This window comes from Puma concolor, chromosome E3 (genome assembly GCF_028749965.1).
Source record: "Puma concolor isolate L17-30 chromosome E3, mPumCon1.1.hap2, whole genome shotgun sequence".
NCBI lineage: Eukaryota > Metazoa > Chordata > Mammalia > Carnivora > Felidae > Puma > Puma concolor.
In genome coordinates, this window is record NC_141682.1 from 36,578,724 (window position 1) to 36,601,874 (window position 23,151).

The following is a 23,151-nucleotide window of genomic DNA, read 5'->3' on the forward strand; positions in this document are numbered from 1 at the left end:
GAGTAAGATCTCTGTGAGGCAAGGCTAGAATGGGGAAGCCTAGTTAGTGGCACCATCTGAAGAAAGGGGAAATGACAAGAAGAGACGTGGCCAACAGGAGCAGAGAGAAAGGAAGCCCAGAGTGTCGGACGCTGGCAGTGCGTCCGCGACATCATCCAGCAAAGATGTGCAATGAATCCCGGGCACGTGGCCTTTCCGAGTCCTGCAGAGGCCTACTGCGTCATGGGGAGGCTAACTCCTTGGGCCACACTGTGACCTACATGCAAAGTCCTTCAAAACCCCACTTCCCTAGGAACAGGGCCTATGCTTGCTCACTCTGCTGCTGGCATTTGCCTCTTCCTGGGCTTTCTGATACCAGGCAGGTGTAGCTAGGATGGGGGATGTAAGCTTTCTCAGACTTAGAAAGTGCTTCTTACGTGCTCCCCACCATGCGTGTGCCACACACTTGAGGCTGCTTCATTTATCTCAGCCATACAGGAGGGAGCAGAGCCGCTATTTCAACCCTTCTCCGACACGCTCTTAACTGACCACAGTTTTGTGACTATCTGACATCTTTTGACTCTTCTTTGGGTTCTTACTTATCCCCATCAACCTCAGAAAGCTTTACCCAGAAAATGGGCAAAAATGTCTAGGTCTGTGATGTGTACTGTCCAACACAGCACCACACTAAGTAGAATGTAGTGTCTCACGTGGAGAATGTGGAGAGTGTATTCAACAATAGACAACTTAAGTGAAATTTCTGTCCATCTCTCTGTTGGTGGTGTTATATTTTCATTGTATTTGGAGGGACTATTTAAAGATGGCTCAACCATACGAAGATGACAAGGCATGTGAATAAATAGATTTTCCGGAGTGGTCGAATTTGAGGTTCCACACAAAGTTCTTGAGAGTGCAGATGAGGTGTGCTGCATACAGCAAGGTGTTATGGACACAAAAAGCAAATGGTGGTTTTGCACCTGAGCCCCAAATCAGGACACATGGACAGGTGCTTCAATACACAGGTGACCATGTGGCATCAGTGACTGCTCCTTTTGTGGGCAGCCCCACGTATCAACCATGTATCAAGGTCTATGGGGAGTAAGAGCAAGAGTTTAGTTATTTAACGAAAGCTAATTATTTTCCCCAGTGACACACACACACACACACACACACACACACACACACACACACACACACAGAGCATCTGTCAGGTGCTTACTGTGTGACAAGCATTTTACACATGCTACCACATTTAATTCCCAGAACAACTCTGTTGAGTTAAGACCAGGAACTGAGGCTCACATAGACCCCAAGACTTGTGGAAGGTCACAGCATGTGACCTAGTCATGGATATGGATGTTGTTGTGGGTCATGGGTACGGACCCAAAGCCCATGAGTTTACCTAACATACACTTTTCTGTATTGCCTTAGATGGCTGTACTATAGCTGGTAATTCTTACATCACTCAGCGTTGAGTAAACGTGGAACCAAAACATACCAAAACATACTTTCCAGCCCCCAAACATAATCAATCTAGTTTATATTATATATAATCAATCAATCAATCAATCAATAAATCAATATTTTGGTTTCTGGATCTGAAATTCTAATCATTGCGAATAAAGAAACAGGAGTCAAAGGCAAAACTTCTCTCATGCCCTGTCCTTAGAAATCCAGGTTTCTCTGGCCGCAAAGATAACACTAACTGATGCATACATAACCTTCTTCTCTTGGCTACTCTCTGGGCTTAATATATTAATATCACTGTATTCATATCGCCTGCCACCTTCGGCCATTTTCTTCCTACCAAAAAGTATTAAAGGGACAGCTTAGCTTTTCCTTGAAAAAAATCAGGTGTTAATTAGAGATTTATTTGTCATTATGTATCAAATAACTCGCCAATTACTTGCTCTGATGCTGCCGACACCTGCCTCCTTCAGTAGCGTGGCCATCCCTTTGCTCTCTCATGGTTTATTTGTGAGAAGCTGAGTTGGCTATGAATTCTTCCAAAGGTTTATCAACCCTCTCAGGCCAGTTTGTGCATATCCAATGCGATGACAACAGATACATAATTTATTTTCTGGAGTGAGTTATGAAAGTTAATCAATAAGAAGTGGAAGTCTTGTAAATTATCTATCGAAGATCAGCCTATTAAATGTTCTACTTCTACGAGGCTGGTTTGAGTGGAGGTCTCACACTGCACTATTTATTAGTCCGCATACAAGATAATGTGATTCTCAAGCGGATGAAGGCAGACCTCGCTATTAAGACAGAGACAGTCAAAATAAAAATGAAATGTGTTTTGCTACAACAGCAAATCCCGCTCCCATGATTGCCAGGAAAAAAAAAAAAATAAACAAGTAGATGGGAATCAGAGGAGGCTGGGAAAATCTCCACGAATAGAGCACAGAGCATAGAGGGCAGTGGGGAGGGAAGAAGGAAGGAGAAGACACACAGGCAGGCTCTCCTGGTCGATTTCTGAATAAAGAGGTGAAAGTACCACTCTGCCACGTGGAAGCATCTCCAACTGCCTGTTCTCCCCTAAGGGAGCCTGGCCAGGGCAAGAAGAGAGGCCTTGGCATGCCCAGGATTGTGCAAAAGCCTTGGGAAAGAGACAGAAAACAGCTCACAAATAGGGTCCCGGGCTTGGTTCAGAGTCCAGGAACAGGGGTCAGAGGAACCGAGGCACCATCAGAGGCCAGGCAAAGATCATGGGGCAGAACGAGGTAGGTCAGGATGCAAAGACAGGGAGATGGGTGGGCTTCCTTCCTCCCATCGACGGGGATCAGGAGATGTGCAGGGGAAAGCTGTGGCCAGAGGGAGGGAGAAAACCCCAGTTTCACCAGCACTACTCTGCCCCACCACCAAGCATCATGCTCTCCATTAGGCTCAATTGATGTTGCTGACTCACTGGAAATTTTTTGTCAACAATTTATCTATATAAAATATTATTTGGAATCTAAACTGGGAGTGGAGTGATACTAGCCATGAGTGTTTTTATTCTCTGGGCTGATATCAGCCAAAGGGAAGCTTTTCGTTCCTCCTACTGGTCCCACTTGGGGTGGGATGGCAGGGTCCCACTTGATGGCAGGGTCTGTTCCTGTAGAATCCAAAATGCTTGTGTTCCTGCTGGTGCTGAGACCATGAGTGCAAGGTCTCTTTCTCTTCCTCTAGCCATGGCACCATTTGGAGTAAGCTCATTCACTTAGATGCAGGATGCCTCCAGAGAGGCCCTCACACCCAGGCCTCGGTGTCACAGAGCACCCCTCTTATTTCACTCTCTTCTCTCAGGCAGGTAAGTCCCTGTGTGCCTGAGCCAAAAGAGTTTTCTGCTGGATATGCAATGGCCATGCATGCGGGGGTCCTCAGCATTCACATACAGAAGAGACACCATAGGCTCGTGCCACACTTTGACCATGAGCTTTGCCGTGGGTACTACAGATGGAAGTCCATGCATGACCCTACGTCCACTAGAGCTGGCTCCAAACCCTTTCCTCCATCACTCAAGAATGCACTGCACAGCACATCTGAGAACAGCTCTCCTACATGAGAATCTTTAACTGTTCTTTCATGTATTTGCATTATTTAAAAGGCAAAGCATTCATAGACTTCAGAATTTTAAGGACCTTCAACTTAAAGCTCTCAGAACACACCAGATTGGGCTGTTGCCCTGCTTAAAACTTTCCAGTGGCCTCTTATCACAACTTGATAAAAATCCAAATTCATCACCACATTGAGCAGGGCCCCATCATCACTTCCCACTATCCTTCCCCTTTAACACAAGACTCCAAACCCTACTGGCTTCCTTGGAACACTCTGTGCCTGCCGGTTCCTCTCAGTGGGATGCTCCTTCCTGAATTTGGTTCTTGTCTTCAGTGTCACTGCTCTGAGAGCCTCAGCTGACCACCTTTCTCTAGGAGAGGCCCTCATACCCAGGCCTCAGTATCCTGGAGCACCCTTCTCATTTCACTCTGTTCTCCTCTCCTCTCCACAAAGAGCTCACATCTGCCTGTCTGCCTCCATCCCTGCTCATTAGAAACTAAGTCCCATAAGAACAGGTGCCTTGACTCTGTTCAGAGCTGTCTTCAGCACCTAGAACTATGCCTGTCATTGAACTGTTGCCCAATTGCTAAAGATGAATAAATGGTTAGATGCACATATTCCCTATTATAACTAATTATAATGTATCAATCAATAGGTTGGAGCACCAGGGTTGAGACACACAGCCTTGGAGGGGGCTTCTTGGACCTGGCTTCTTCACCTTTGAAACCAACAAGGCACTTTGCATGTACCATATTTACCCAAGTAAACACCCCTCCCACTGAAAGGAAATATGCTTTTTGGCCTTGACCTCGTTTTGCCTCGAGCAAAATGCCTTTGGCTGTCAGCAGCTAGAAGCCTGGGCAGAGCAGGTGGAGGGAGGTGTAAATGACCCTGAAGGTTGAAAGGAAAAGAAATTATCACCCAACAGATTGGCAAAAATTTAAAAGATTGATGATGCCCAGTTTTGGCATATGGATGCAAGGAAACTGGTCTATCATACTGTGTTTGAGGGAATAACAATTGGTGAAGCCATTTTCTGGAGGGCATTTGGCAGTTCCTATTAGAATCTAAAATGTGCATACCCTGGGAACCAGCAAACTCAATTCTAGGATCCTACGCTAAACTGATTTTCATACATGCGCACAAATGGATTTGCAAGGGCATTCTTTGGCAGCATCGTGGCAGGAATAAAAGAAAACTAGAAGCTACCAAAATGCGTACAAAAGGCAGAATGGCTAAATAAATGGTGGTAGGACTGTGTATGGAAATTTGGGCGATCTGTTCAGGATAATAGGGTAGACTGATACATAGTGGCATGAGAAGATGGCCAAAACATGTATATAAAAGGCAGTAGCAAAACAGTGCAGGTGGATGAGAGCCCACTGACCTCAAATAGGTGCATTGTGTTCATGTATACACAATTATGGGTGTAATTACATGGGAAGGGGTATGGGGGGTGGATTTCAGACCAGCTACCACTCCAAACTGTTACCATGCATTACCTCTTGGTGTGGGAGGCAGGAGTGGAAGGAGAATGTTGTAGGCAGACTCACACGCTTTACTCTGCTTTCTCATTTATTTCTTGAAACCATTTTAGGGAAAAAATAACCATTACATGACAGTTTTAAAAGCAAAAGAAAGAGGGTTCAGGGATCTTAGAAGAACCGAGCTGGGGCTAGGGATGGGATTTGTGCCTCCATCAAAGGCTCCAAGCTCAGAAGGGGAAGATGAGTTCTTGGATTCACATTCCTCCCCACTGACCCACTCTGGGAATGTGATCACATGACCTAACTTCTCTGCCACTTCTCATCTTTGAAGCTGGGGTAATAATAGTGCCCGCCTGCTTGAATTTTTGTGAGAATTAACTGAGATAATGTCTGTTAAATGCTTAGTACACCACCCAGCACAGAGCAAGGGTAAATATTAACTATTAATTTTATTACCATTACATTGTTCTCAGGTTTCAGCATTCAAATATGCTCAGATGAGGGGAAGGCAAAGGCAGGGAAAGAGACTGTAACACAGCAATTTAATTAACTCGATCTTACTGAGTACTGCTGTCCCCCAGAATGTTCAGCAATGAAAGAAATGTCCTATATTAAGCAGCTCAACATTCAAAACAAACCACAGTTGTCTACCAAGCACTGGAAATGTCAATAGTTTGCTTTAACTTAAATTTCAATAGTTACATGTGGCTAGTGGCTCCCACATTGCATGGAACACCTCCAGAGGATTTCACTTTCCCCAACAGAAGTAACCTGCTTCTCTCCTGACATTGGTACCCGAGATCAGCACAAGTCACAGTACTTAAAATGTGATGAAACCCTAAGCATTTCATCTGGCTTGCGGTAGAAGAAGCGAGTTTGTAAGACTTTACAAGTGGTGTCTGGGTGGCTCAGTGGGTTAAGTGCCCGACTTTGATTCAGGTCATGATCTTATGGTTTGTGAGTTTAAGCCCCACATCATGCTCTTTGCTGCCAGCGTAGAGCCTGCTTCAGATTCTTTGTCCCTCTCTCTCTCTGCTCCTCCCTCACTCTCTCTCTCTCTCTCTCTCTCTCTCTCTCTCTCTCTCTCTCTCTCTCAAAAAACAAAGAAACAGGGGCGCCGGGGTGACTCAGTCAGTTAAGCATCCGACTTCAGCTCAGGTCATGATCTCGCAGTCTGTGAGTTCAGGCCCCGCATCAGGCTCTGTGCTGACAGCTCAGAGCCTGGAGCCTGTTTCGGATTCTGTGTCTCCCTCTTTCTCTGACACTCCCCCGTTCATGCTCTGTCTCTCTCTGTCTCAAAAATAAATAATAAATGTTAAAAAAAATAAAAAAAAAACACAAAAACAAAGAAACATTCAAAACAAGAAGTTTTTACAAAATAGGTACCTTTTCAACCCTCATTCAGTTTTTCTGATTGCTCAAAGAGACTCAGTTGTTGCTACCTTGCCTTTCACACCATCTTTAGGACACTTTCAAACCTCCCTTCTTTTCCTGCCAGAGAACAGGCCTCAGACAGGACCAAACTGCCAGCAAACACAAGTAATGTGAGTATCTGATAACACTGCTTTGTTTTCTATGCATTTTTTTATCGAGATACAACACATACCATAAAATTCACCCTTCTGTACGTACAATTCATTTTTTTTTCTAACACAGGCACAGAGTTTTGCAACTATCACCACTATTTCATTCCAGAACATGGTCATTACCCCTAAAAGAAAGCCCTAACCCATTAGCAGTCACTCTCTGTATCTCCTTCCCTGGTTTCTACCAACTACAACTCTGCTTTCTACCTCTGTAGCTTTGCTTATTCTGAGCATTCTGTACAGTTGGAGTCATATAATGTATGGTCTTTTGTGTCTGGCTTCTGCCATTTAGCAGAACACTTTCACAGTCCATCCGTGTGAGAGCACGTATTTGTATGCTGTTCCATTTTATGGCTGGATGATTTTCTGGTGTATGATATACCACTTTTTGTCTATCCCTTTGTTAGTCAATGGACATTTAGGTACTTGTCAGCATTTGGTTTTCATGAGCAATGCTGTGATGAACACTTGAGCCCAAGTTTTTGAGTAGGGATGTGTTATTTTCGATTCTCTTGGGTCTGTCCCTAGGCATGGAATTTCTAGGTCATATGGTAGCTCTGTATGTAATTTTTTGGTAACTGCCAAACTATTTTCCAAAGCGGCTGCAAAACTTTACTTTTCCATCAGCAATATACACATGTTCCGATTTCTGCACACCCTCACCAATATTTGTTACTATCCTTCTTTTTATTATGGCCATTCTAGTTGGCATGATCAATGTTTTCTTTGTAGATACTATTTGTTTATTCCTTGTGGTGGGAATGTTTGATTGGATTAGAGATGGAAAGTATCCTTTTGCAAATTAACATATACTGGTTGTAAAAACTGAATCAATTTAAATCATAGCATTAAAGATACAGTAGTGCTTGTGCTACGAAGCAGGTGCATGTCTGAAGTTTAGGAAACTGTGGTCAAGGACAAAGCTTTGGGTTCCTTTTATGGGGTCCATGCATAAACCTGAAACCTAAAGTCATCTGTAAAAGTGGTGTGTGTGTGTGTGCATGTATGTGTGTGTGCACAAAGGCACATGTGTAGGTATCTACGTTTGACAACTTGTGCTTTCTTCTTTCTAGCCTTTCACTTCATGTACACAAATGAGCAACAGAAAAGTCAGCAGACTGCCTCATTGCTGCATGAACATGTAGGGACAATCTGGGACAAGAATGAACTCTTCTGAGCCCCTGCTCTCCAGGGTCTTTCTGGAATTGCATAAAAAAATGTAGAAGTATCACTCAGCCAGTGTGTGCAGGTGAGGCCACTACCACTCTTTTCCGGGAGAAGGGCCACAACTTCTGGCTTTCTTTACTACTCTAGTCCGCCTTACTTGTCTTCAGGATTTGGACACAAAGGGCCCCAGAAGAACAGTGCTCACCAAACAGCAGAAATGGGGAGCCTGAAGCAAATTTAGTGCAGATGGATCCCTGTGAGGTTTGCTATTCCTTAGCTGATACTCACTTGTGAAAGGGAGGGGTCAGGACCCTAAGGGCAGCAAACCACTGCATTCGGGATGGGGTGATACAGCTTCTGAGAGCAAGACAGGCAGCCTTCAGTGTCTTCCCACTTGGTCATCTGGCGCAGAGTGGGGGACAGGACTAGTCCCTTCTGCCCTGCTTGGGGACATGTGCAAAGATTCAGGTGACACTGTACTGCAGTGTCCAGTTGACCTCCTCTGAAAGGCTTTCCCCACCCAGAAGCCACAAAGCCATAACTGTTTCGGGAGCAGAGATTGTTAAGTACGTTTCTGCCACGGGGTGCGCTGACAGTCAACTGGAAGTTAAAAACCCTTCCACTGCAAGACCATATGCTCACAGTTTGACATACACTTGGAGGGGAAATTTCCAGGCACCCCAATTAAGAACCCATGCCCACAAATCACTCTGGAGTCCCTCTTTCTTCATCAGCTCCAGAGAGTGGCTTCCAAGTCTCTGTGAGGGTCATGATGGGCTTTTTCCTGGGGTTGGAAACTCCTCAGCAGCAGTTAGGAAAGACAGCTGCTGACAGCTGAAACTTCCATGCCTGGGCCTCCAGATCAAGTGACGGAATTTGTGTTTCCATGGCACTCCCAGAAACAGGTGGCTCTTAAACTCTAGAAAAGCACATTCCCCTGCCCCACAGTAAATCAGCTGCTCTCTGTGGAGATGTGTATTTCAGGCATGGACAAGTGCAGCGTCAGGTGTCTCCAAGATAAACCCAGGAAGCTCAGAAGAGAGGAGTGGATGGCAAAAAGATCTCAAGACAGTGTGGGATGGGACCTCGAAGGCAGAGAATCATCATCCTCCTTACCATGAGTAACTCTTCCTTCCATTATTTCCTTCATGGCACTTGCTAAAATGATAATTCATCAACTCATGGGTTGTTGTAGCTGTTCCTAATTCGGTTTTGTGTCTTCCTCCCAGAGACCGTAAATGCCGCTAACGGAGGGATCATATCTGACTTCTTTAGCATCTTTCCACTACTGTCTAGCATTGCATCTTCTATACAGTAGGTACTCAATAAATGTCTGGAGAATTATGGAAGGAATGAATTAACCAGTCATGCATAATAATCTTTTCTGCTGCTCTCAAACATATAAACCTTTCCTTTTATTTCCCCCATGAGTAAACTGAGGCTCAGAGAGGTAAAATTATCTAGTCAAGATGAAATTTAATAGGAGGTAAGGCTGATTCTGGAATCCAGGTCTGTCTGAATCCAAACTCCCAGGTGGTTTCTGTTGTCACAAATGACAAAAGTGAAACATCTTGCCCCCAGGGGCTCTCCCTATCCCTGTTAAAATAAAATAAAAGGAAAATCAGCCAGCCCTAAGACAGAACTGTCCCGTGATGGAAAATCCAGTCCACAAGCACATGGCTCACCAGATGCTCACAGCTTTGGTACAGCAAGACTTAATAAAGCGCCCAAGACTGATCCCCCATGCTCTAACAGGTTTGCTTGTAGCCCGTGGACACATTTTTGGGTCATTAACAATTAAACACACATGCTGCACTCCCCTGAAGCAACAAAAGTTACCAGACCCTCACACACAGATACACTGCTATGATTCCCAGTCTCCTCTCCCTCTTTTTCTATAATCATTGTGATTTTCTGCTCCAACCTGCCTTCCAGAAACTGTCTCTCCTTTCTGGGCAGAATTCTCTCGTCGAAAAAGATTCAAGGAATGGTGGCATGGGGAATGGATATTCATTTGCCAGTCATAGACACACCTTGGTGTTGGCAATTTCTGCTCACGGCACACTAGCTCTCCTTTCTGTTTCCCATCTTACCCCACTAAAGACCACTGGACCATCTTCCATCTAGCTTTTAGAGGAATCTCTTTTGTTAAATGCTCACTTACTTACTTTGAGAGAGAGTGAGAGATAGGCAGACAGAGAAAGAGCGCAAGCAGGAGAGGGAGAGGGAGAAACCCAAGCAGGCTCTGCAATGTCAGAACAGAGCCCAACATGGGGCTCCATCTCACAAACTCTGAGATCATGACCTGAACAGAAATCAAGAGCGGGACGCTCAACCGACTGAGCCATTCAGGCACCCCTGGAGGATTCCTTTAAAAATGTAAAATCAGGTCATGGTGTTCCCCTACTTGAAACTCCCCAGTGGTTTTCCATTTCTCTTAGACCAAAATCTAAACTCCCTGCAGTGTCCTAGGAGGCTGAATGTTATGTGGTTGCTGACCACATGTCTGATTTCATGTCCTACCTCTCCCCCATCATCTACTACATCCCAGTCATACTGGCCATCCTTGTTATTCCCCAAATGTGCCCATGTTGTCTGACCTTAGAGCTTCCATGTGTCCCCTTTGCCTCAACTCTCTTCTCTACCCCAGGACATGACACTGACTCTGTTTGCCAATCAGATCAGAGCTCAACTTCCACACCTTCCGTCCTTCAACTATCCAAAATAACGCTCTCAGTTACTCTCATGTAGTCTTAATCTATTTTATTTTCTTCCTCGCATGTACCACCATCGGATATCCTGCCTGTCGCTTATTTTCCCCCATTAAATCTGAGTGGACTTATTCATCCCCGCAAACTACTATCCAGCACACATTGTACACTCCACAAATATTTTCCAAATTGATGAATAAATATGGAAACCAATCTAGAGCTGTCTGAATTCCCAAACGAAGCCCCCTCCTTGGCTTCTGAAATGCACATGGCCTGTCAGCAGCCTTATTTGGATTGTGAGGGTCAGATATAAAGATGGAAAAGAAACCACAGTAACTGGCAAGCTACTGATTGAAAAAAAAGGTCTTTTAAATTTTCTGTGCACATTCAGACAAGGGCTGGGCTGGCTGGTTCACCTCACCCTAACGCCATGGGCCAGCCCGTTCCGTGACTTCTTTCTCCAATCCATCAAGGGGAAATGTTATACTTTTAGGACTCAAGGGAATTAGGAGAAGGATTTAGTTTTTAAGAGAGAAAGTGAAGTCATTTAAATTGAAAACTGATCTTGGGCCCTAGACCTGTATTTTGTTTGCAAGAGAAATACTCCGGCAGGAGTGATGAGAGCTGACAAGGCAGGTCTGTCTGTCTCCCGGTCTCGGCTCCTGAGAGAAGCCTGCCCGGAAGATATCGTGATCTCTTGAGCAGCTTGGTTTTTAGTCCTAAAACGGGCATGACCTTGGGCCAGGTCCCTAAGGGATAGTTGTGTGCTCCAGGGGTCACCAGTGTACTCATGCCTTCATGATTGATGCAGTTTTTCTTCTCCTCAAAGGAAAGCACATCTGTCAGTGCCCCCATTCCATGGAACTTCGGAGGAAAGGTGTGAGCAGAAGCCAGCCACCTGCGTGGTTGGAGCCAGCCAACCTCTGCCTCTCTCTTCTGTCAATCCTCTAATCCCTGGGAGTACTCAGTAGATTCCTCTCCTTCATCCCCATCTTCCTCTTTCCATCTGACTTAAATGCTGTAATTTTCTGACGATCCATTTACTTAGGATATCAGCGACATGTTTTGTTGTAAGCTATCACCTTAGTCTTGAGGTTCTCAACAAAAAAGGATTATTTATTAGTTGGAAAAAATGACTGACTCTGTTTTAAAAAGCTTTTTCTTTAAAAAAAAGCTGGCTGCAAGTGATATAAATTTTTATGCATAGGATGAGAGTGTAAGAACTTTTGTGGAAGAAAATATATGTGCAGGACAAAGATGAGATATCCGTATAGTGGTTTGAAGTGGTTATTTCTGGGTAGTGGGTTACAGTTTGTGTGTGTGTGTGTGTGTGTGTGTGTGTGTGTGTGTGTGTGCGTACATGGACATGTGCACATATGTATATTTGTTTGTGCTTTTCTGACCACCAAGATTTATTTTGCATTTATCCTGAACTAATCTTGCAATTAGAAAAATAGGCAACAATCATTTTTAAATCATTTTGGAAAGGAGCCCAAGAAGGAAACCATAAGCTTAAATCAAAGACTAAACAAATTGGCTGCTTGCTGAGACTGGCACTGGGGTGTGACATCCTTCCTGCAGGTGGACGGCTCCGTGTGAAAAGCGCTAACTGGGCTGGACCTTGGCCACAGGTGAGGTCCACTGAAGTCTATCAATAAACTGTCTTAAGACTCATCTCTTGGGATGGGTTCTGGCTCAAGGACAGTCCTCACCCTACCTCTTTCCCAGGACTGCTTCACAATATTCTGAATGGGCTCCAAGTACATGGGATTCTGGGACATAGTTGACTGATTCAAAGTTGAGATGTACCCCAGGCTGGATCCATCAGATTCTTTCCTGGGAATTTGGAACTTGAATGGAAACACAAAGCCTGGTGGTCTTGAAAAGCTGAGTCACTGAGGTTTCTGAACCTTGGCAAGACTGACACTTTGAGCCAGATAATTCTGGTCGTCCTATCCACTGCAGAGTGCCAACAGCAACCCCTTTCTGACTGTGACAACTAAAAATGTCCCTGCAGGGCAAAATTGCCCCTGGCTGAGAACCACTTATCTAAAGAGAATGTCCACAAATTCTGCCTGCCAAGTCCTTAGGCCTGCCCTACCTCGCGGATTTCCCTTGGCTTGATTTTCTTTTGTTTTCCCCTTTTCTGTGCATTCGATTGTTTACACATTACCCCTCAAAAACTGCAAAATATAAACACTTCCCTGTTAAACTAGCCAGGATTGGGTTCTGTGCCTCGACCAAAAGGATCTTAACAAAAACACTCACATTCAAAAATCATCTTTGGTTTCTTGATATTCAAAATCACCTGTCATCTTTCAACCCATAGGAGGCCCAACTGTTTTTAATTCAACTTATCTCTGATATCAGAGCAGATCTGAACACAAGGGCATGAATGAAGCAGGTGCTCCTGAGTCACATGGGACACTGGAAACCACGATGTGTCAGCAACAAGACCCCAAGATGGCAGAGGAATGTTCACCTGCCCAGGGAGGGCAGGGGGTTTGCTTGCGATTGTGTGCGCAACTAACACTTTCCATGAGGAAGTTGGAAAGCTGGAAAGCAGAGATGTCATGGGACACATGCCTTGCCCATCCCCAGGAGTGAACTCTACAACATGTTCCTCAGTGAAGCTCTGACTAGCTAGAACCAAACACATGAAAGAAAATACACATGCAGACAGCACTGTGCACCCAAACCCCACAACTGTTCGAACAGATAAGAATTCCATATGGTCTGCATTACCCTCAGCAATGGAAGGCTTTTTATCCTTCCCTAGGCTACCCCATCACCATGCAGCAAGTGGGAGCTCTGGTCCCTTACAACACAGACAGGGACAGGACTCAGCAGCTGATGAATGGCGTTCTGTATGATGGGTGAACGCTTGTGCAACATCTGCTAGGCCCCCACACAAATCTTAAGGCCCTCTGGCAGCCAGCACCAAGTCCCTCAGCTAAGTCACAATGGGAACCACCTGCCAAAACGCCAGGTGTGAAACAAGCCCTAGCTCATTAGAGTCCTTAAGCCCCCACCCAAATTCCTGGAAAAGGCTCCAGGCAAATCCAGGGCTCTGCATGGCCACTCTCCATGAGCCCACGGGAGCCTCGCCTTATTAAGATGGTCGTTGGACGGTCCACGTCAATTTCACATTTTCTGTCAAAACCTAACAGATACCAGGCACCTCGGTGTTTACACCTCTCAGCAGAACAAATGCAGAGCTGTTGAAGGGAGAAATAACACACCACCACAGTAACAATAGAAGACATCGCTTGCAAGCTGTCCGCGGCCCCTGGAGTAACTGACATGTTTGACAGAGAATGTGTGTTGGTAACGTTGCTTGATTTGTGTTTAAAGGGAAAACAGAAAGTGCATTTCCAGAAGGTTTAGACATTGATAACCAAAGAGAAGGTCTTGTAAACAAAGCCACAAGGACCATGTCCTGGCAGCCCCCTCCTTGCCGTTTGTCACCGCCCCACCTCCCGTTTTGATCTCCTGGAGGAATCAGGCTTCCTCGGGAGAACAAGATCTCCTGACAGAAGGCTGCAAGACAGAGGGAGGAAAGCTGATCAGAAATGACAGCGGCACAAAACCCTGTTAGCCTTCTGCTCAGAATAGGTTGTACGGGGAAGAGACAAGGCTGTTCCCCTGCAGAGGACGGGCAGAGGCACCAAAGCCACACAGCACAGTACGGTCCTTGGGAACATCCCCACGTCTGCCATTTCCAAGCCCTGAGAGCTCGGGCAGGTTATTTCACTTTGCTGGGCCTCAGTTTCCTTGTATGTGCTGCTGAAGCCAGCACTGGGCCTCAGTTTCCTTGAAAGGAAGTCTTTCCAGGGTCGTTTGGGGCAGTAGAAATATCCTATGGAAAAGACCCAAAGGAGAGACCAGTAGGAGTAGCAACAGTGGAAATAATAGTAATATAATTTTTAACATGTAATTCTAATATAGTAATTATAAAAATATTACTATTTGACTATATCATATGCGATCATATAATCATATATTGTACAATCACATATTACATCACATAATCATAATATTATATGATTATTGTAAGATACATAATATATATGTTTTAATTTATGTATCATTATATAATTATATGTAATAGTATAATTATAAAATAATTATATACAATTATATAATTATATGTAATAGTATATTATAATTATGTTATATATAATACACATATGTATATTATATGAAACACATGTTATTATATGTACATAATATATATCATCTTATTATCTAATCCTTATTATGTTATTATTACTTATTCCTACTCTTATTGAGTCTTACTATATACCACGTACCATTATAAGTGCCTTACAAATATTAACTCATCTGATCCTCAAAAGCAACTCTGATATGGTCCCCATCCAATGGAGGAGGATACGAAAGCATGGAGTTAGGTGCTTCTAATATGTCCATTTTACAGATGAGGGCAATTTAGGATCTTTACCAAGGAGGCAAAGCTGAGACTCTAACCCAGCAGTCTGTTTCGAGAGTTCACCCTCTTAGCCAAGATGCAATATATATATATATATATATATATATATATATATATATATACATACATACATATATACCTGCAAACGCTCCATATTGCCTCTACTGTATAGTTAGTTCTGGTGTTGTTTGTGGTAGCATTTTAGTTGTGCTTGAAAATAAACTTGCTAATATGCTTCCTGACTACTTTCCATGTGCCAGGCACTGTGCTATGCACTTTATATGCTTTGGTTCCTTTAACTATCACCCAGCAAGGTTAATGCTGCCCAGAGGAGGTGTTACCACACCCAAGGTCACACAGGTAGTAAGTGATGCCCAAGGTCACACAGGTGGAGGCAGGAGATGAGCCAGGTAGTCCGTTCCAGAGCCTACACCCCTACATCGTCCTGTTAGCCTGCTTTTTCCTCTCCCAAATACAACACTTCACTTAGATACTGTAGGTGAAATGCCTTACACACAGCCTGGTACATCGTAAATGCCTGAAAACGAGCAGCTGCTGTTGTTTTTATCATAACTAAATGCGAAAAGCCCAGTAGGCATTTTCTTCCAAGAAAATGACGGAAGTATGAATTTATGACACCGTCTGTTCAGAGGGCAGATCCTTCGCCCCTTTTAAACCTCAACAAAGCCCCTGCATTGTTGGGTAACACCAGTTCCCCAATCCAGCTGTTCACGGGAAACCCGGGATTGCCGGGGAAGCACGTAGTTCACTGGGCCCTGCCATTCTGATGCAGACAATCCGAGGTCCAGGGCAGACAGCACAGGTCAGCAAGCTTGCCCACGTGCCGATCAGTGGCAGGGCTGGAGAGCACACTGATGAAGGAGGTTCTGGAAGTGTCTCTCTAAGCCGCGTTTCCCTCCCCGAAGGCTCTCCACAGGCTGCCCAGTGCCAGTCGGCAGTCTTGCACTCACACTCCTCCTTGCCGCCGGGTGCTGACAGATGGAAGCTATTCTTATTATTTAACATTTATTAAGCGCCCACAGTGTGCTAGGAGCTGCATGGAACAGGGGTGTGGGTGGTCCCAAAGAATTTGTCCCCAGAAGGCTATGGCCACATGGAGGGAAGGGGTTGGGCTTCTCTTTCCCATTCAAAGTCCACTCCTCCCAGCCAGTTCTGGTTCCAGCCCCAGAAGTCCTACTAGAGCCAGTGGACAAAGATTTGGGCAAGGATTCCATATGAGTGAGGCCTTTACATCCTTCTTGGTGTGTGACCAGTAGTCCCAGCTCCCCAGGCCACTGACTTAGGGAATGGGAAGGGGTGTGGGTTTCATCCCACCCAAGGCCATGGGCTATGCATGTCAAACCCCATGGTGGTATCTCTTTCTCTCTTTCATAGCATTCCGCAATGGTACCCCACTCTGTCCAGCTGCACCAAAAAGCATGTCCCTGGTTATTGAGAATCTCCACTGAGAGAGGGAACAGAGAGTTACAATTGTGCCCACTTAACGCCCAAATCCAGAGAATCTCTGTATGGAAAAGAAAGTGCAGCAACCCAGGATATTATGAAAGAAAAGAAAAGAAAAGAAAAGAGCATCATCTCATCAGATCCTCTGGGTTCCTTCCCCCATTGTCAAGTTGAGACAATGGAAACTCAGAGACACGGAGCCCCACGTCACACAGGGGCCAAGATGCCTACTCAGATTGGTCTGAGTGGGGCACCCAGACCTTGGCATTATGCCAAGCTTCCTGAATAGCATCGTGGTTGCACTGCAAATGCCTTGGGTGTGGTCATTTTTGCACTCTTTTATGCCTGACATTGACTTTGGGAGGTAGAGAATATTGCATATTACTCCCATTGTATAGAGGAGCAAGTGGAGGGTCAGAGAGGTCAAACAATTTGCCCAAAGTCACCAGGAGAAGGTCGTGGCCAGATTCAAGCTCCCCTGGTCTAGATCCTATGTTCTAAATTCTCTGATCTAAATCCTTAACTGTGCTACCTCATGAAATGAGAAGAAATGGCTCTTCAGAGAGCACTTTGTGAAAACACCTTGGAATGTGCAAGGTGACTGCCTCCTCCAAATCCTCTCTACCTTGAGGAGCCAGTGCAGATTACGGAGTGGAAGGAAAAATAACAGCTAAGGGAGGTCATCCTCTCTCCCAGCATGGTATGCTGAACTCACTGCATTACTCTGAGCCAGATAGAAGGTAGGACAGGACAAAACTGAACCACTGTTTCAGAGATAGAGGTCTTCCTCAAAAAAACAAAAAAACCTCCACCCTTTGTCTCCCGGAACATACCAGAAACCCTCTTATTTGGGAAGGATAGAGGAACTATCTACAGGAAGCCATCTTCCTGAGGGGCGCCTGGGTGGCTCAGTCGGTTGAGTGTCTGACTTCAGCTGAGGTCGTGATCTCACAATCCACGAGTTCGAGCCCCGCGTAGGGCTCTGTGCTGACAGTTCTGAGCCTGGAGCCTGCTTCAGATTCTGTGTCTCCCTTTCTCTCTGCCCCTCCACTGTTCATGCTCTGTCTCTCTCTATCTCAAAGGTAAATAAACATTAAAAAAATTTTTAAGGAAGCCATCTTCCTGGAACTGTAGAAAAATCCATCGCAACTGCCCAAGCCACTGACAGTGGTGGGGACCTCATACTGTGTGGGGTGAGTGCAGTCGAGACTCTACAGAGTTCCACCATCAAGCAGCTGTGTTTAACCTCTGACTTTCTTCCCAGCGATGTGGCCAGGGACTCCACCTCTGAGGAGAGAGACTGGGTCTTAATCATCTCAATGTCTCCAGAGCTTAGAAGACAATCCAACATGGAACCCTGACCCATGAAAAATTATTATAATAAATAAATGACTGTCACAATGCCTCTGTCTCTGACTTTTACAACCCGGAGAGCTCAAGCTAGGAACTAAGCTTTGCAGAAGACAATGGTCCCAGTTCCCCAGAGGAAAAGACGTGCGGAGTACTGAGTTCAACGTTTCTGGACACCTCCTAAGGTTCAGCAGTTAATCAAGTGGATATGCTGGCTTCTTCCACGCTGGTGGGATGCATGTGTGGTAGGCCTATCTTTAGACGTGAGAGAAACATAAATAGGGGTGAGCATCTCTGTCATAAATCAGCCGGGGAAAACACTTACCCAAAACAACCTTTAAAAGACAGGGAGGGGGTTCTGCTTCACCATCAAAGGCTCAGATTGCTGAACACCAAAGCAGCAAAGTGGAGTGTGAAATCCACAACTCTCTCCAGCTCTGTGTGTCCCATGCCAACATATTATAAAAAGCAGACTTGCTGATATAGCATGCCTTTAAAATGATCAAAATGACAGATGGTTGCTGCAGAAACACATCCTTTTTATAGGACTGATATTAATCAGAAGAGATTGACAGTGTCCCTTTAATCTTTTAATTAAAAATAAAAAGTGCATTTCTATAAAACAGAACGGGGCAAGTCGCTAGGATCTCCAAAGTGCTTTGCAACGATGGACAGTCCACATTATTTCAAACTTAACTGGAAGGCTTTGGTTTTTCTTTCTTTATATATTTATGTATGTACGTATTGCTAATATAAAGAGACATGAAGTTGTTGATTTGAGCAGCCCAATCTTGCTTCATAATGTTGTTATTGAATATGCTTATCAGACTGTCTTTACTTCACTAGATCATGCATGGTGTCCTCACCTGAAAAATAGTCAGAATGCTCCCAACATACCCGAGTGGGAAACAATACTGTAATTAATTTAGGTGGGAAGATGCTAAGTAAAATTGCCATATCTAACTTCGATACATTTGATCGTTAATGGAGAAGCAAAATGCGCTAGATGATATTTAACTGCTTGGTGAATGTGATCACTGGCATCGGTCAATGAGGATAATAATTTCTTTTAAAGTTTTATTCATTTTTGTGATAGAGAGAGAGAGACAGAGAGATAGAAGGAGACAGAGCATCCTAAGCAGGCTCCAGGCTCTGAGCTGTCAGCACAGAGCCTGAGGCAGGGCTTGAACCCATGAAGCACGAGATCATGACCTGAGCCACAGTCAGACTCTTAACCGACTGAGTCACCTAGGGGCCCCTCAATGAGTTTAATTAAGATCAGAGTCCCACACTTCCTTCCCTGGAGAGGGTGTATGTAGGGTTCGGGGGAGCAAAAAAAAACATGTCTGGATGTCTGTAATACCTTCAGTTAGGATTGCTGATCATGAGAAGCTGACATTTGCCTGTCCAACACCTTACTGTGAGAACAAGACTCATTTTTCCCCTCTATTCACAGCCCCTACAGCTCAGTCAGGATGACAACACCATCCAGATCCAATGTGAGCAGTGAGGCAAGAGGACTGCTTTCAGGGTGGGCATGGTTTGCAAGGTAAGCCAAGGAGACTGCTATCTGGAAATTTTTGCAGGAACAGTTGGGAAAGAGACTTGCAAAAAGATGGATTGGGATGTGAGCCCCGGAGATGCTTGGGGACCATTTGTGCCACCACTTAGATGTGGTGTGCTTGTGAACGAAGATCCAGAAAAGACAACCACAGCAGAGTTGTGGAGAGACATGACTTGGGTTGTTGGGAGACTGAATTCAACTGCGCCTGAAGCTGGATGTTTTCTTTTTCCCCTCTAAGCAATATGCATTCGATTTTTGTCAGTTGCAAATAAAAGAGTCCTAAATAAACGTTTATCATACATCTTTCTCTCACTTTCTCTTTCTCGAATAATGCAGAATGAACATCTACCATACTGGATACAGAGCTACAGACAGAGATGGAGATACATAGATATAGATGAGATACAGATATAGATACAGCTATAGACATGATATACATATACATATGGATACGGATGTCCCACATCTTTCCTGTGTATTAGGGTGGAACCTTTGTATGGAAAGGGGTCTTGGGTGTCTTTTATTCTGGCTCATCACCCTCTCTTAGTTCAAAGCCTCACATACAGTAGGTGCTCGATAAACAATCGCTAATGAGATAGATCCCATTTAAAGCTCACAAACACCCTGCAAGTCAGGGATTCCTGCTTTTGTTTTGTAGCTGAGCACACAGCCTCAGAGAGGTTAACTGACAGGCCCAGGGCCACATGCTTAGTAAATGCCAGAGCCAATACATCAACCCGGACCTATTTGACTCCAAACTCTCCTTGCCACCTCCCTGACTCTTTAATTTAGTCTGCCGTTGACATGGCCTCTGCGGCAGTACAGAAAAGTCACTTAGTGACTAAGACAGAGCAGCCTCAAAGTAAATGACACCACTAACATTTACATCAGGTGTGCCTTCTGATTTCTTTCCAGATCAGCAGATACTCCAAACATGTAGATAATATTGCAGGGCAGAAATATCAGGATATGAAACTGGCTCCACCAGCCATAGACCAGAACAAGTGGAATTGTTTTTCGTTCACCCAGACATGTATCCAAATGATCTCTACCTTCCTCTACCTTCCTCTGTCTTTCTGTCAGGACAGCTTCTCCACTTGGATAATTCCTGGCATCACCACATATGTATGCAGATCTGCCATCAACTACATTGCCAGATTCAACGATGCTGATTTCTGCTTCGGAATCCAGAATGCAGGGTTTGCTCCTACCACTGCTATCCCTATCAGAGAGGCACTAATCAGCGTTTTTCTGCCACTGTCTACTCTAGGAAGGTTAAGTCAGAAAACACACAGCCTCTAGAGAGCTTAGAGTCTCTGAGAGAAAAGACGGCATTGAGTGCTCAGGACCCAAACCCAGGAAAGTGGACACTCCCCAGCGGTATTCACAGAAGGGTATTTCGGAGCCCATTCCTGGGTAGAGCACTCAGAAATTCAGGCCGTAAGAGTTATTTCAGAGATTCTTCCAAGATTCTTTCCACCTATGCTTTTTGATATTTGAGTCCTATGTGCAAACAATCTCCAACTCTACAGTGCAGTGGGATGGGGAAGATACCGAAGTTCCTTCTCGCTGTGTCACCCCAACACCATGAATTCACCTGAATTCTCTGCTCTGGTAGGAAGACCTCTCCTTAGTTTGCACTGAATGCCTGCCGGTGCTTTAGAGCTCAACTCAAACACCACCCTTCCCTTTTAACCACACTCTTTCCTACTCTAAGAGACATCCACCTGCTCCCTCTCCTGTTTTCATATGCATTCCCACGGATGCACCTCAACAGTAGACTGGTCAAGAGGGAAGATTCTGGCCCAACATACCTGATCCAAATCTCAGATCTGTAACTGACATTCCTGTGAACTTGGACAAGCTCCCTTTCTCAAGGGTCAGTTTCAGGTTCTTCATAGGTAGAAAGGGCACCATAATCCAAGACTCTGATTCCTTATTTGAGATCACTGGGGTCATGTGTATTTTGAAATTTCAAATTTTTTATGGGGGACGGATAGGAATTGTCTTTTTCAGAAAGGTATTTCAGTGGAAACATCGATTATGTAACACTCTCGGCAGGGTCTGGGACAACATTCTGAAATCAAACACTTAAATATCCCTGTAGCAAAATATGTGAATATTCACACTAAGAGGGATAAAGAAAGTCTATAAATAGCCACACATCATTTTAGGTCAAGTTTGCTTCCCAAATCAGTTTTGGTACCAAACTTCTCCCCAGAAAACACCCTGATTGACAGAGCTTTTTGGAATTTAAAATTACAGATAGGGGATGGTAGGCCAGTAAGTACTCAACTTAGGGTTTTGTAAGAAAAAGTGAGATAATATACCTAAGTATTTAGCACAGCACCTGGTTCATAGCATTACTCAATAATTGTGACCTGTCATTCTTTTCTAATGTTTTTACTGTAGTATAAGTTTTGTGTTTATCTAGTGTTCTCTTCCACTGGCTGTGAACCTACATGTCAGTGGCTATGACTATCACTTTTGTGTCCTGGGTGTCCTGACCAATACCTCGTCTAAAATATGTGAGCATTAATGAATAACTTGATTAACAAATGCATGGTGACGTAGATGGGGTTCTGTTTACACTGACTTCCATCTAGAAAAATGGTCTTTTGACCCACTATCTATAATATCTAGATGAGATGGGAATTATCTGTCCCAGTATGGAGAACGATCTAGCCACGTATGGCCAAAGGGCATACCCTTTGTTTAAGTATCTACAGTGAGGGGTGCACATATGAACTTATAACCCTGAACCAAGGGCTCATTAGATCTAAGCACTAACCAAACATACTAATCATTTATAAAGCCATTGTTTTATTATGTTGCTTGGTATGCTGCGGCCATGGTCTATGGTTTAAATAAGTCATCTTGGGAAGTTCTGGATTCAAGACTGACTTTGACAATTGATTTGTCAGACCTTCCTTGTTTTCAGATCAGAGAGTGCATTGATCATTCAGTGTATTGTTGAAAATTTAGAAGTAAATAAAGAAGTTTGAGAGGAACATACATTGTTTCTTTTTATCCCAAGATACCAAGATTGAGATTCATACAAAGGGAAAGGATTAAGGTTTATACAATGCACTTGGTAATATTACTCTTTAAAAAAATTTTTTTTACATTTATTCATTTTTGAGAGACAGAGAGAGACAAAGCACATGCAAGGGAGGAGCAGAGAGAGAGGGAGACACAGAATCTGAAGCAGGCTCCAGGCTCTGAGCTGTCAGCACAGAGCCTGACGCGGGACTCGAACTCCCAAACCGCGAGATCGTGACCTGAGCTGAAGTCAGATGCACAACCATCCAAACCACCCAGGTGCCCCGGCAGTATTACTCTTTTTCCCTTCTCTTCTGCTTCTCACTACCCATGAAACGCTCCAAACTGGTTCAGCTCAATCCCCTATGGTCATTCAGAAATTCTTTACATGGCTAGCAGGAAAAACTATCCACCTTTCCATATATTCAACAGGTTTTGATACCAGAAGATGGGTTCAGGAGAACCAGCATGATAATGATTCTTGCTTTCTTGAGGGATGGCGGATGGGGATCACTGGTAACTATGGAATTCAGTCCTAGAACAAAAGATCCTGGTGACCAACAGCCTTAGAATTACTAGAAAACGGCTCTACTCTGTTTTTGCCAGACAACGTGATGCTCTATTAAAGCCTGTTATGATATCTGGTCAATTATTTATTTTTTTCTTCAAGTGAGTAGACCAAAACAGGGCAATGCTACTAGTATTAATTTAAAAAGTGGCAGAAACTCTTCTGCCACAGAATTGTTGGCTCTTGAGGTTGGAAAGACCTTGGGAGGAATCTCAAACTCTGATCCAACAACCCTGCCAA

General features: G+C 44.3%; 1 protein-coding gene across 35 annotated transcripts in view; it reads right to left on the minus strand.

Annotated features, from left to right (window-relative positions):
- RBFOX1 (RNA binding fox-1 homolog 1) overlaps nt 1-23,151 on the minus strand; it is a 2,073,113-nt gene that overhangs the window by 325,829 nt on the left and 1,724,133 nt on the right. The gene's annotated exons all lie outside the window — the stretch shown is intronic.